This window comes from Urtica dioica, chromosome 3 (assembly GCF_054948205.1).
Source record: "Urtica dioica subsp. dioica isolate 48M chromosome 3, U.dioica_male_clone48M_v1_H2, whole genome shotgun sequence".
Lineage (NCBI taxonomy): Eukaryota > Viridiplantae > Streptophyta > Magnoliopsida > Rosales > Urticaceae > Urtica > Urtica dioica.
In genome coordinates this window covers 17,802,822-17,815,834 of record NC_142758.1, presented here as the reverse complement: position 1 = coordinate 17,815,834, position 13,013 = coordinate 17,802,822, and positions in this window count along the sequence as shown.

The following is a 13,013-nucleotide window of genomic DNA, read 5'->3' as shown; positions in this document are numbered from 1 at the left end:
CTTGGGCTTGGTACTCGACTCGAGGAGTGAACTTAACTCGAGGAGAAATGTAGAGTCGGCACGAGGAGTAGCTAGTCGACTCGTGGACTCGGTACTCGACTCGAGGAGTGAACTCAACTCGAGGAAAAATGTAGAGTCGGGACGAGGAATAGCTAGTCGACTCGTGGACTCGGTACTCGACTCGAGGAGTGAACTCAACTCGAGGAGAAATGTAGAGTCGGTACGAGGAGTAGCTAGTCGACTCGTGGACTCGGTACTCGACTCGAAGAGTGGACTGAACTCGAGGAGAAATGTAGAGTCGGCACGAGGAGTAGCTAGTCGACTCGTGGGCTTGGTACTCGACTCGAGGAGTGAACTAAACTCGAGGAGAAATGTAGAGTCGGCACGAGGAGTAGCTAGTCGACTTGTGGACTCGGTACTCGACTCGAGGAGTGAACTCCACTGGAGGAGAGATGAACTTGTCAAAAAATTTATTGACATTCATTTCATCATATGTCTCAAAAGACAAAAATATCCTTTTGACTATTTTCGTTCTTGTTTTGACTTACCTTCCAGTTTAACTATTCCTATCGATGTGATTCGTGACAGTGACCTCATGGACCCAAATGAACAAAGCTTGAGCTAAACACTTGGGCTCAAAAGTTCACAAACCTTTTCCAAGTTTAGCTTAATGCCAACTGACTCCACTAAAGAGCTGACACTGAAAATCTCTCGGTTCAAATGAATTTGTTTTCTACTCAAGAATTCGACCTAATTATGATGAGCGGATCCACTGAATATTATCTATGTTTACCCTTCATGAATGTCATCAGCTAGTCGGGATTTACTAATTTACCATTTTACCCTTCTAGCTGTTATTTCCTCAACTCCTTTGTCGCTTGTGAATAAGTTAGAAACAATGTATTGACGATGAGCTAACAAGTCACATTATTTCATCCAAAAGAGTCAGGACTCAATTTGGACACTGGCCAGTTCATTTATTCACACTCCAAGGAACAAAGCATGAGGTGACATACATTGTATTTCAGCAATCTTGTACATGAATTCCATATCTATGAGAACTTCACAAAGTTACTCATGACAGACTCACAACTTACTACTTCACCAATAGGCCTTGTTCGGAATCACATAGTGAATCCGAACTTTGACTTTCTCAAATGAGAATACTAAGGTGTGAAATGGCATGTCTCATTTCAGGATTAAGGTAAGCATGATGCAATTCATACATAGTGACTTCGAGACATAAGAGGTTAAATGGTTTGTTCTTATATTGTCTCTAGAAGTGCACTGGTCAATTCAGTACCTTCGGAAGATACCTAGAAGAACTATAGAGTCCCCAACTCTCAATGCCTCATAACCAGACATCATAGATTCTTCTAACAATCGTACTGAGGTCAATAGTCCTTTGACCCTAAGATTGCGAATATATCGTTTTAAGCAAACTACGAAGAGTTTGTTCATGCAAATCTACATTTGTCTCTTCGTAAGTTGTTAAGTTTGTTTATGGACTAAAAGATTAAGGTTTTATCATAAAGCTTCAAACAAAGAAAGAATGAATGAACGTTTCAACTCTATTAATGAATAGATAGGCAATTACAAGCAAGAGTCTTCGTAAGACTATATGACATCAAATGTACATAAATAGACACTACTACTCTTCTTGTGGACACCATTGACAACACCATGTAGGCGTCTTTAGTGCACCATGTAGGCGTCTTATGCGGGCCGTTTTTGATGCGCTATGTAAGCGTCACGAGGGACGACTTGGATGCGCCGTGTAGGCGTCTTAAGTGCGTCATAGAGACGGCTTTTATGCGCCATGTAGGCGTCTTAAGTGCGCCGGGTAGGCGTCTTAGGTGCGGCATGTAGGCGTCTTAATTGCGCCATGTAGGCGTCTTAGGTGCGCCATGTAGGCGTCTTGCATGCGCCATGTAGGCGTCTTATGTGCGCCATGTAGGCGTCTTAATTGCGCTATGTAGGCGTCTTGCATGCGTAATGTAGGCGTCTTATGTGCGCCACGTAGGCGTCTTAAGTGCGCCATGTAGGCGTCTTAAGTGCGCCATGTAGGCGTCTTAATTGCGCCACGTAGGCGTCTTAAGTGCGCCATGTAGGTGTCTTAGGTGTGCCATGTAGGCGTCTTAGTGTCTTTGTTCCCGTTTGTGTTTGGGTTGAGACATAATTTTTTTTTGGTGCAGCGTGTTTTTCTTAAGGATTTCCTTATTGTTGGTAGTGTTGTCAATGGTGCCCACAAGAAGAGTAGTAGTGTCTATTTATGTACATTTGATGTAATATAGTCTCACGAAGAATCTTGCATGTAATTGCCAAATTATCAATAAAAAGTTGAAACGTTCATTCAATCTTCTTTGTCTTCTTGAAGCTTTACGATAATCTATAGTCTTTAGTCCTTAAACAAACCTAACAACATACGAAGAGAAAAATGTAGATTTGCATGAACAAACTCTTCGTGGTTTGCTAAAAATAATATATTCGCAATCTAAGGATCAAAGGACTATTGATCTCAGTACGATTGCTAGGAGAATCTATGATGTCTGGTTATGGAACATTGAGAGTTGGAGACTCTATAGTTCTTCTAGGTATCTTCTGAAGGTACTGAATTGAGCAGTGCACTTCTAGAGACAGAATAAGAACAAACCATTTAACCTCTTATGTCTTGAAGTCACTACGTATGAATTGCATCATGCTTACCTCAATCCTGAAATGAGACATATCATTTCATAGCTTACGTATTCTCATTTGAGAAAGTCAGAGTTCGGATTCACTATGTGATTATGAACAGGACCTATTGGTGAAGTTTTAAATTACGATGGTGCCATGACTAACTTAGTGAAGATCTCATAGATATGAAATTCATGTACAAGATTGCTGAAATGCAATGTATATCACCTCATGCTTTGTTCCTTGGAATGCGAATAAATGAACTGACAAGTATCCAAATTGAGTCATGACTTTTTTGGATGAATCAATGTGACTTGTTAGCACCTCGTCAAAACATTACTTCTAACTTATTCAAAAGCGACAAAAGAGTTGAGGAAATAACAGCTAGAAGGGTAAACTAGTAATTTTGCAAATCCCGACTAGCTGATGATATTCATGAAGGGTAAACATAGATAATATTCAGTGGATCCACTCATCACAATTAAATTGAATTCTTGAGTAGAAAATAAATTCATTCGAATCGAGAGATTCTCAGTGTCAACTCTTTAGTGGAGTCAGTTGACATTAAGCTAAACTTGGAAAAGGTTTGTGAACTTTTGAGTCCAAGTATGTTAGCTCAAGTTGTATTCATTTGGATCCATGAGGTCACTGTCAGAAATCATATCGAGTAGGATTAGTTAAACTAGAAGCTAAGTCAAAACAAGAACGAGACAAGTTTTACGAAAATTATCTAAAGGGTATTTTAGTCTTTTTGGACACAGGATGAAATGAATTTCAATAAATTGTTTGACATTGTCATATGATGACAAATAAACCACTCGGCCATTATAAGATTATGGGCCTTGAGGATTAATTTCATTTCATGGAATTTTACTTGAAAATTATTAATGGGCTTTTCTTATGTTGTCATGAACAAATGAAGAAACATATAGATGCTCCTTCTAGATGCCCCTTGGCCGCCCAACATAGCTAGAAAAGAGAGATTATTTTGTGAATTGATGTATGAAGATACTTGTCAAAAGAAAAAGAGGAAACAAATTTCCTAAACAAGGAAAGAGAAATTTTGGCTAAAGCAAGGAGAGAGAAGAACAAAAGAGGAAACAAATCCAAGACCTTCTAGAACATGACACAGTGGAATAAGGGAGGGAGAGAAAATCCAAGACCTTCTAGAGGAACAAAAGAGGAAACAAATCCAAGACCTTCTAGAAGGTGTCATGGACGTGTGGAATAAGGGAGGGAGAGCAAATCCAAGACCTTCTAGAGGAACAAAAGAGGAAACAAATCCAAGACCTTCTACAGAAAAGAGGAAACTACCTTTTGAAGGTAATCCTCCTCCTATAAATACCCCACCTCATTCTCATTGTTTCTCATCCTAAAGTTTTAGAGATCTGAGAGCTTCTCTCTCTAGAACTCCTTGGCCGCCCCTCTTCCTCTCTCTCTCTAGTTCTTTTCAATTTTGTGTTGGCACCTAGGTCCACATTTGACCTAGTGTTCTAGCTCTTCGACTCTTAGACTTGTTCTTAAGTCGTCGTGTTTAAAAGTGTCCACACACTAATTCTTTCTTATCTCGAGTGATTTTTGTGATAGAAACTTTCGTGGTTACTCGAGTTCTCGAATAACGAAGAAAGACGAGCTTAGTGGGTAGACAAGCGATTCAACATTTCCAAAGGCTTCTCAACGATCAAGTTTCGATAAAAGTTAGTAAATGAGTAATGCTCTTTAATAGTTTTAATTTAAGTGGCATAACTCTCTGCTCAAAATTCGAAATATAATGATTCTTGAATCAAATTAAAGGTCTATTTGTCCTCTTTCCAATGCAATTTTTACACCTCGGTGCGCAGCTGTTCCGAAAGTCCAGTTTTTTAGAATTTTGAACTCCAAATTTTTGACCCCTCCATTAGTTATAGAACTCTAATGAGAAAATTTCCTTGAGCAAAATTGTTTTTTATAAGATAATAAATATAATGTGAAAGATTAAAATGTTTTGATTTTTGAAAATTTAATTGAAATTAATTTTTTACAAAACTAGTGTGAATTTTGAAAACTGTTTTCACTTTCAAACCTAAAATATTTTGTCATCCAAATCAAATAATTTTTCAAAATGTTTTCAAAACTATATCTATATCACATATGTTAAAAATCTATATGCTCTTGAAAATTTGAGTGGGAGGTCTCCTCGTAGACGAGCCGAAAAATAAAAGATGTGTAATCTCAAACTTTCAAGTGTTCGAATGAGTTGAAGTTCACACTTCCCTCATGCAGTTTCCCGAATAGAAAATAGGAAATTGTCCGAGTATGTACCTTGTGCCTTTATGCACTAACAATGCTCTTCCTTGAACATGAAGATATAGGATTCCTTTCTAGAAGTCCACTCTATCGCTCTATAACTAGAAAATTTGTTTCCGAACTTATAAGAGACGATGTGCCAACTCTAAAAACTAAGTGGGAGGGTTATACTTGTTGTTTGTAACCCACGATCCCCAACTCTAATGAAATAATTAATTAAATGTTTGTCTAAGAGTCACTCCTATGGCCCTCTCTTCAATGAGAGTACTCTATGGCGTTTTTGCTTCGATCATTGTTCAATGAGTTAAGTCCGAGAGTGAGACGATGAAGACAAGGCCTCCTCCTGGGTGATTTTTTTTCAAAGTTGACCTTTTGGACTAAGTGGTTGGTTGCACACTTAGACTCCATCCCTAGTAATCCTCTCTTGAGGCTCTGCGAAAGAATGTGAGTGATCAAATCAATATAAAGGTTGCTACTCAAAATTAGTGTATTGACATCTTGGCTAAGCATTAATGATGTGTCATTTACTTATAAAAGGAGATTTTTTGTGGCCTTCTCTTAAGGGAGTAGATTTTCATTTCGTTTATAACACCTTTGGATTTTATCAAATCTTAAAAACTTAAATCCCAAACTAAAAGATAAATCATAAACTTGTTTCAACTATTCTACAAACATGTCTCTCAACCGTCTCTCAACCATCCTTTCCACAAACAAACTAGAAACCAAAAACTACGTTGATTGAAAACATAACCACGATATCGTCCTTATCGTTAACAAGCACAAATGGGTACTCACCACCCCGTGTCCTCCTCAAACGAATGATGATTCGACTCAAGAGGACAAAGACGCCTTGGCGGCCTGGCTCCGCTCCGATGAGATTGTGAGGTGCTATATCTTAGCATCTATGAATAATGTGCCGAAACATAAACAACGTGATATCGAGACTGCCGCCGACATGCTCAACAATCTCCATGAGATGTTTGGAGGGCAAGGGCGTCAGGCCAGACAATAAGCAGCCAGACAGTTCATGAACTGTCGCATGAAGGTTGGGACTCCTATCAGGGACCATATGATGTTGATCGTTATTTACCTGAATGAGATGGAAATCCTAGGATCTGAGATTGACAAGGAGACCGAAATAGATATGATCTTTGAAACTCTCCTCGAATCTTCCGATACCTTTAAGCTGAACTACTACATGAACAAGCTAGAGTACACTATTACCGAGCTTATGAAGGAGCTTCACACTACTGAAGGTCTCACTAAGAGAAAGAGGAATCAAGGAGAGGCACATGCTACTGAGCACAAAGCCTCCGCCTCTGGATCTAAGAAGAGACCTCACAAGGCCGAGAAGAAGAACTATCCTACCTATCTCAAAACAAAGGAACATAGTATTGTACTAATTACCGAAGCATTCTTAGTAGCTGATAATGTATCAACGTGAATTCTTGACTCCGCTGCTACTAACCATATTTCTTGTTCCTTGACTAGTTTCAAGAAAACAAAAAGCTTAGAGGAAGGCGACTTCTCTTTCAAATGGGGTGATGGGAGCCTTGTGTCTGCGAAGGCTGTGGGATCCGTGACGCTGTCCTTTAAAGACCGCACTTTAAACTTGAATAATGTTTATTTTGTTACTTCCTATGGGAAGAACTTAATATCTGTTGCTCGTCTTCGTGAGCAAAATTATTGTTTAATGTTCATTAAGAATGGAATTCGTATTTCGTTTCCTGATAATTCTTTTGTTACTGATGCATGTATGAAGGATGCTCTTTTCTACATCTATCCCACGCAACCTTCTCTTTTAGACACTGAAATAGATAACGATCTAGTTAGGGAGCCTAAGAGGATCAAACTTTCTGATTCCTCCGATCTAATAAAATCCACATATCTCTGGCACTTAAGACTTGGTCATATCAGTCTAGACAGGATTAAGACACTTGTGAGGGACGGTTCACTCCAAGCCTCTGCAATAGGTTCATTGCCTACTTGTGAATCTGTTGGAATTGATCTAGGGTTTAAGAAAAAGTTTAACGCTTCGGGTAAGCGGCGGAATTTTAAAAAATTTCTTTTGATAAGTAAAACAATTTTACTAACCTAGACAAAGAGCAAGTACACGTAAATAAAAACTATTATGAGCATTAAAGATTACTAACCTTTTTAGAAGTTTGAACGTTGAGAAGCTTTTGGAAAGTTGCAACGTTCGTCTCCCCTCGCAGCACGTCTCTCTTCCTTCCTCGGCAACACGAGCAACCACGATAGTTTCTATCACAAGAATCACTCGAGAGAAAAGGAATTAGTGAGTGGGCACTTTTAAACACGACGGCTCGAGAACAAGTCTCAAAGTCGAAGAGCTAAAACACTAGGTCAATCGTGGACCTAGGTGCCAAAACAAAAAACGAAAATAACTAGAGAGAGAGAGAGGATCGGCCACAAGGTCTAGAGAGAGAAGCTCTCAATCTCTAACTTATGTGGGATGAATAAAATGAGAGGAATGAGTGCTCTATTTATAGGAGAGGTTTTACCTTCAAAAGGTAGTTTCCTATTCTCTATTGAATATCACATATTCATGAGCAAATCCCTTGTTTCCCTTTTCATTTTGGGCGTGTAACATATTCCTCATGCCACATGGATTTGTTTCCTCATTTGTTCTCTCTTGCTTGGTGGCCGAAATTCCCTTTCCTCATGGTGGCCGAAATTCCCTTTCCTCATTTGTTCTCTCTTGCTTGGTGGCCGAAATTTGTTTCCTGTTTTTCTTTTGGCAAGCATCTTAATACATCAATGCACAAAATAAATCCCTCTTTCTCTCTATGGTATGCACGAAATTTGCCTTCTACAACATGCTTCTAGATGTTTCTTTATTTGTTCATGACAATATAAGAAAAGCACATTAAGAATTTTCAAGTAAAATTCTATGAAATGAAATTAATCCTCAAGGCCCAATTACACTAATATGGCCGAGTAAAATTTATTTCATTTGTCATCATATGACAATGTCAAAAATTTATTGACATTCATTTCGTCCTATGTCCAAAAAGACAATTTTCATAAAACTTGTCTCGTTCTTGTTTTGACTTAGCTTCTAGTTTAACTATTCCGACTCGATATGATTTGTGACAGTGACCTCATAGATCCAAATGAACAAATATTGAGCTAAATACTTGGACTCAAAAGTTCACAAACCTTTTCCAAGTTTGGCTTAATGTCAACTGACTCCACTAAAGAGTTGACACTGAAAATCTCTCGGTTCAAATGAATTTATTTTCTACTCAAGAATTCAACCTCATTCTGATGAGTGAATCCACTGAATATTATTTATGTTTACCCTTCATGAATATCATCAGCTAGTCGGAATTTACAAAATTATCATTTTACCCTTCTAGCTGTTATTTCCTCAACTCCTTTGTCGCTTGTGAATAAGTTAGAAACAATGTATTGACGAAGAGCTAACTAGGCACATTGTTTCATCCAGAAGAGTCAAGACTCAATTTGGACACTGGCAAGGTCATTTATTCACATTCCAAGGAACAAAGCATGAGGTAATATACATTGCATTTCAGCAATCTTGTACATGAATTCCATATCTATGAGAACTTCACAAACTTACTCATGACATCTTCATAACTTAGTACTTCACCAATAGGTCCTGTTCGGAATCACATAGTGAGTCTGAACTCCGACTTTCTCAAATGAAAATAAGTAAGCTATGAAATGGCATGTCTCATTTCAGGATTGAGGTAAGCACGATGCAATTCATACGTAGTGACTTCGAGACATAAAAAGTTAAATGGTTTGTTTTTATTTTGCCTCTAGAAGTGGACTGGTCAATTCAGTACCTTCGGAAGATACCTAGAAGAACTATAGAGTCTCCAACTCTCAATGCCCCATAACCAGACATCATAGATTCTCCTAACAATCGTTTTGAGGTCAATAGTCCTTTGACCCTTAGATTGCGAATATATCGTTTCAAGCAAACTACGAAGAGTTTGTTCATGCAAATTTACATTTGTCTCTTCGTAAGTTGTTAAGTTTGTTTATGAACTAAAGACTAATGTTTTATCATAAAGCTTCAAATAGACAAGTATGAATGAATGAACGTTTCAACTTTTTATTAATGAATAAGCAATTACAAGCAAGAGTCTTTGTGAGACTTTATTACATCAAATGTACAAAATAAAGACTACAACTCTTCTTGTGGGCACCATTGACAACAGAATCTTGTATAGAAGGAAAAATGACTAAGCGACCTTTCTCAGCTAAGGGTCGAAGAGCCACTGAGCTACTGAAATTTGTATATTCTGATGTATGTGGTCCGCTCAGTACACATGCATAGGGAGGATACGAATACTTCGTTACCTTCACCGATGATTACTCAAGATACGGTTTTGTCTATTTGCTCAAACACAAATACGAGACCTTTAACGTATTTAAGGTCTTTAGGGCTTTAGTAGAAAAGCAAACTTGCAAACAGATCAAAACCCTTTGATCCGATCGAGGTGGTGCGTATATGTCTGGAAAGTTCGATAACCTTCTTAAAGAAAAGGGATCGCTTCTCAGCCTACAGCACGTGGCACACCTCGATAAAACGGAGTGTCAGAGAGAAGGAACCGAACTCTAATGGAAATGGTTAGATCAATGATGAATTACTCATCACTCCCTCTTTCGTTTTGGGGATATTCCCTCAAAACAGTAGCTTACATTCTAAACCAAGTTCCGTCTAAAACGGTTCTTGGTACTCCTTATGAATGATGGATTGGCCGTAAAGTAAATCTGGGCCTCATCCGAATTTGGGGTTGCCCTGCACATGTGCTAAAGGAAAAGACTACCAAGTTGGCTAGTAGGTCAGAATTGTGTCTGTTTGTTAGATATCCGAAGGAAACCAAAGCTTTCACATTCTACAGTCCCGAGGACGACAAGACTTTCATTGGCACGAACGCTCGTTTCCTTAGGGAGGACTTCATGAAAGATGTAAAACCTAGAAGTAAAATTGTGCTTGAAGAATAGTTGGGTGAGGATGCCTCTACCTCATCTGTAAGAAATGTTCTTACCCCAACTGAAACACAACCTAACTCATCATAATATCGTCAAGTAGTACTTCGACGTAGTGGGAGGGTTTCTCAAAAACCTGACAGGTACATGTCTTACGGGGATACTCTTGTAGCCGTCTCTGACATGGATGACCGTATTTCCTACAGCCATGCAATGGCTGGTTCTGAATCAAACCTTTGGCTTGATGCCATGAAAGTTGAAATACACTCGATGTATGTCAATAAAGTCTAGAAACTTGTAGACCTTACAGAAGGGATTAAACCCATAGGGTGTAAGTGGATATACAAGAAGAAAAGGGGTCCGGATGGGAACGTCGAGACGTTCAAAACACGACTAGTGGCAAACGGTTATACCCAAAAAAAGGGATTGACTATGAAGAAACCTTCTCGCCAGTCACGATGCTTAAATCCATCCGCATACTTGTATCCATAGCTCCAGCTCTTGACTATGAGATCTGGCAAATGGATGTCAAGACTGCCTTCGTTAATGGCAATCTTGACGAGCGCATTTATATGGCTCAACCAGACGGTTTCGTGGAAGAATGTCAAAATACCAAGGTTTGTGAGTTGTTTAAATCCATTTATGGATTAAAGCAAGCATCTAGGTCATGGAATATAAGATTCGATGAAACTGTGAAGAGCTTCGGTTTTGAGCTGTCAATAGATGAGCCGTGTGTTTACAAGTTAATACACGAAGGCAAGTTATGTTTCTGGTACTGTACGTCGATAATATATTACTCATAGGTAATGATGTGGGTAAGGTATCTGAGGTTAAGGTCTGGCTAGCAAAGCAATTCTACATGAAGGATCTAGGAGAAGCCGCGCACATTATGGGGATCCAAATCTTTCGAGATCGGAAGAACTGGACTTTGTCGCTCTCTAAAGCATCTTATATTGATAAGGTGATGAATCGATTCTCGATGCAAGACTCCAAGAAGGGCCAAACACCCTTTAGGCATAGAGTCTCACTCTCTAAGAACCCGTCTCCCAAGACTGCACAAGAGATTAAGGACATGAGAAAAATGCCTTACGCCTCAGTCGTAGGAAGTCTCATGTATGCTATGCTTTGCACTAGACCAGATATCTGTTTCGCACATGGCGTAGTTAGCTGTTTTCAATCCAACCCTGGACCCGAGCACTGGATTATTGTTAACCATGTTCTTAAGTATTTTCGAAGAACTAGGAACTTGATGCTTACATATTCAGGTACTAACTTGACTATGACGGGATATACTAACTCCGATTTTCAAGCGGATAAGAATTCCAGGAAATCCACCTCTGGATCTGTGTTCATCCTTAATGGTAGAGCTATTGTGTGGAGGAGTATTATGCAATCTTGCATTGCTGACTCCACAATGGAAGCAAAATATGTGGCTGCTTGTGAAGCATCCATGGAGGCTGTATGGCTTAAAAAATTCCTTATGTATTTGGAAGTCGTTCCAAACGTTGACGAGCCCATGACCCTTTATTCTCCTAACAGTGGGGTTGTTGCTAACTCAAAGGAACCTCGAAGCCATAAGCGCTCTAAACATATTGAGAGGAAATACCATTTGATTCGAGAGATCGTGCAGCACGGAGATGTGGAGGTGAAGAAGATCTCAATGGTGGAAAACTTGGCAGACCTATTCACCAAGGCCCTAGCGAAAAATGTCTTCGACCAGCATCGGGAGGGATTAGGCCTGAAGGACTACTCACATCTTCTTTGACTCAAGTGGATGTTTGTTGTTAATGGTGCCCACAAGAAGAGTAGTAGTGTCTATTTATGTACATTTGATGTAATATAGTCTCACGAAGACTCTTGCTTGTAATTTCCAAATCATTAATAAAAAGTTGAAACGTCCATTCACTCTTCTTTGTCTATTTTAAGCTTTATGATAATCTATAGTCTTTAGTCCTTAAACAAACCTAACAACATAAGAAGAGACAACTGTAGATTTGCATGAACAAACTCTTCATGGTTTGTTTAAAATAATATATTCGCAATCTAAGGATCAACGGACTATTGATCTCAGTAAGATTTTTAGGAGAATCTATGATGTCTGGTTATGGGGCATTAAGAGTTGGAGACTCTATAGTTCTTCTAGGTATCTTATGAAGAGATTGAATTTACTAGTGCACCTCTTATTAGTCGAAGTCACTACGTATGAATTGCATCATGCTTACCTCAATCCTGAAATGAGACATGTCATTTCATAGCTTACGTATTCTCATTTGAGAAAGTCAGAGTTCGGATTCACTATGTGTTTCTGAACAGGACCTATTGGTGAAGTACTAAGTTATGAAGATTTCATGAGTAACTTTGTGAAGATCTCATAGATATGGAATTCATGTACAAGATTGCTGAAATGCAATGTATATCACCTTATGCTTTGTTCCTTGGAATGTGAATAAATTAACTGGCCAGTGTTCAAATTGAGTCATGACTCAATACATTGTTTTTAACTTATTCACAAGCGACAAAGGAGTTGAAGAAATAACAGCTAGAAGGGTAAAATGGTAATTTTGTAAATCCCGACTAGCTGATGATATTCATGAAGGGTAAACATAGATAATATTTAGTGGATCCACTCATCACAATTTAGTTGAATTCGTGAGTAGAAAATAAATTCATTTGAACCGAGAGATTCTCAGTGTCAACTCTTTAGTGGAGTCAGTTGACATTAAGCTAAACTTGAAAAAGGTTTGTGAACTTTTGAGTCCAAGTATTTTAGCTCAATCTTTGTTCATTTGGATCCATAAGGTCACTACCACAAATCATATCGAGTAGGATTAATTAAACTAGAAGCTAAGAAAAAACAAGAACGAGATATGTTTTACGAAAATTGTCTAAAAGGTATTTTTGTCTTTTTGGACATAGGACGAAATGAATGTCAATAAGTTTTTTGACATTGTCATACGATGACAAATAAATCACTCGGCCATAACAATTAATTGGGCCTTGAGGATTAATTTCATTTCATAGAATTTTACTTGAAAATTCTTAGTGGGTCTTTATTATGTTGTCAT